The sequence below is a fragment of the Diabrotica undecimpunctata genome, chromosome 9 (genome assembly GCF_040954645.1).
Source record: "Diabrotica undecimpunctata isolate CICGRU chromosome 9, icDiaUnde3, whole genome shotgun sequence".
In the NCBI taxonomy this organism is placed as follows: domain Eukaryota; kingdom Metazoa; phylum Arthropoda; class Insecta; order Coleoptera; family Chrysomelidae; genus Diabrotica; species Diabrotica undecimpunctata.
In genome coordinates, this window is record NC_092811.1 from 62,999,911 (window position 1) to 63,003,353 (window position 3,443).

The window sequence follows — 3,443 nt, forward strand, 5'->3', positions numbered from 1 at the left end:
GAATTGATACAGTTACAAAAAATTTCTATAGAACTTCCCTTCCTGCAATGAAAAATCTAGGTGGCGATAGAAAGCTGGAAAAGTACATGTTGAAAAAAAAATGCTGTTATGGATTTTATTAACAAATTCCGCGTATTTGAATCTCATTACTGCCGAGGACAAAGCCAACGGTTATATCTGAATTCTTCTTTGAATCTAAAGTCGATGTGAAAAATGTACTTAAAAGAAAATGAAAACCTTCCATTAAAAGAAAGCTATTTCAAGAAAATTTTTAATACACAATATAATCTTGGTTTTGTTTCTCCTAGAACCGATGCATGGTTGATATGCTTACAATTGACTGAGAAAATAAAAGCGTGCCATGATAACGACATAAAAGCCAACTTAATCATCAAAAAAAGGGTACATACGTCGAGGTCCAAAGCATTTTATACCCTTTTAAAAGACGGGATGAAGGTGTAGAAACGTTTTCTTTTAAATGTCAGAAAAATCAAGTTTTGCCTAAGATTCCGGATCAACAGGCGTATTATTTACGTCAATTTTATATGTACAATTTTACCGTTGTCAGAGGAACTTCCAAAGGTAATTTAAATCCATCTAATGTCACTTCTTTCGGTTGGACTGGACCGAAAACGAGTACAAGAAGGGTTCGAACGAGGTTGCCTCCTGCATTTATTACATTCTTGAATCGGCTAATTTTGGCGACAGTCTCGTACGAACCTTCAAAGCGAACGCATACCAGTAAAGTGAAGTTCCAGAGAAAAAACCACGAAAACAAGGTCCAACCGTTAAAAAGAGCGCGAAAACGACAACCACGTGTGTCAACGGTCGCGATATCCTAGGAATAGTGAACACGCAAATGGTACCACGGAACCGACGGGACGCGTTCTGGTAACTTGGACCACCAGAAAGAAGAATAAATGCGAAATTGCCACGTGGAGGTACAAATTGTGCATGTAAGGTACCAAAACTGGAAGTCTAGCATCTACCGAAACGGGCGTGGCGCCAGCCGGTCGATAAATCCTTGCAAACCGATTATTGAAAAATAAGGGGGCAGGAATATATAGATACTGGTGCTAACCTTGTGCTCATCGCCGTAGAGCCCCATCGAATACGAATAGTGACACCCAGGTAAAGTTAACACACAAACATACACAAAACAATATATACACATATCAATCACACACTATCACACCTATCACACATTCACACATCACAATCACACTCTACTCGAGACATTCAAGAGGAAAAGGTCACTGCTATCGCATACTAATTCTATGGTTGAATGTGAGTAGAAACATCAGAACACATACACATTCCAATTCCTACACTTACTAATCAACATACACACCCACCAAAATCCCTACACTTACTAGTTAACAATTTCATACACTTACTAAAAGCACATACACTAACACAAATACATACACATACTAATCCACACACACACACACACACAACATGCCACGACGACGAAAACAACCCGCCCCTGTCCAACCTCCTACCGACGACGGATGGTACACAGACTCCCAATCCGTTTCCTCTCATACATCACAAGTGTCAGTCACCATAGACGGACACGAACCAAAGTCGCCACAGGAATGGAAGCAGGCCATTCAAGCGGTCCGCTCCCAAAATCCTGAGGCGGCTTCCGAGAACACCTCACTCCAATAGTCCAAAATGTCAGTCAACAAACCCGAAAAACATCCCCTCCTGATGCCATCAAAAAAATCATCCAAAACGCCTTCATGTCTGCCTATCCCGGATACTACGAACCTACTACCCCTCCCACCCCCCCACTCCCTCTCCACCCAAACCAACCAAACCTATACCTCCCCCACCCCTCCTACCCCACCTATACCACCTGTATCCAAAACCAAACATCCTACTCCCAAACCAACACAACACACACACAGATACTACATTACACTAATCCCTACGAAGTTCTCTAGCCAGAGAAAACACCACCACCTATACACACACCCGTACAATCACCCGTCACATCCCAGTAAATCACAATCCCTCAATCCCATACTCCGAACACACAACAACCTTCATCCACCTACAGCTACAGAATCGAGGAAATCCCCTCGGATATCTGCCAGCAGAGACCATTCTACCGACTTATCAAAGACCAAAACCTCATCCCCAGTTTGGACTCAATAAAAGTCCTCCCGTCCCAAAAGGCAGCCGCCCTGCGAACCACAAAACTATTAGACATCCACGACATCACGGCAAAACTTCGTAAAGCCACTCGAGATGATACCATCTTACTTACTGCTCGCCAAGTCAGCAATCCCCAAAATCCACCACCCGCTCCTAAAAATTCACAGATATACCAATTCATAATAGCCGACGTCGGAAAAAATCTTTCCACAAAAAACATCGAGGATAATTTATCCGAAATCCAATTCCCGTATACCAAAGTGATTCGCATCATTGCCCGCTCCACCAACCAACCCACCTCGTATATCAGAGTATTCACTAACTCTGAACTCAAGTTCGCCGAAGCACTTTCGAGTGGTGTCAAGATCGAGGGTGAACGGTTAAATTGCGAGATCCCAAGATCTGGCAACTCCGTTCCGATTCGGTCAAAATACTGCTCGAAATGTTGCAAAAGCGGACATTTCCACAACGAATGCCCAGAGAAATCACATCTATGTCCATATTGTGGACAAAACCACAGGTCATCTGCATGCCTCAAGACATCCGATCCAAAATGCCCGAACTGTAGCGGCCCTCATCCCGCCTTCTCACCCAGATGTCCACACCGAAACGTATTTCCTAACAACTACAACCAAACCCAACCACTATACACACCAAAACAAATTCCCTCATACGACCTATCATCCGACATGAAATCCTTAATCCATTTCGTATCCATGACCTTATTCAACGTCTTCCCTGAAAAGAGAAGTGCGACTATCCGAGTAATCAACCAAATTTCCAATGCCCTATATGGATACGCCATAACCACCTCCCATTTCAACAACCGCATTAATCAAACCTTTACCCAACTCCGTAACGAATACACATGCACAGACTATACACACAAACAGAAATACATACACTTAGTAATACACACAACACTTTACCAACACGCTCACATCATCAATCATAAACATCTAAATTCTCCCAACATACTATTCAACCACACACACACTACACAAGTGAGCACCACACATACTCCTTCAGAGTCGATTAAATTACAACAAGGACAGGGGGAGATTCGTTTCCTGTGGTTTCCCAATCTCATTGCACAATGATACCTGATCCTAGGTGAGGACACAGCCACAGCTATCCTCCACGCGATTTCCAAACAACCAAAAAAGGTCAAACAATCTGAAAGGAACCGTTTTTTCCATGGAGCTTGTACTTGGTAGCAGGCTTGGTCCAGGCGGTGGACAGCTTCGGCAGCCCCACCAGTTTCTTCTTCTCATAGG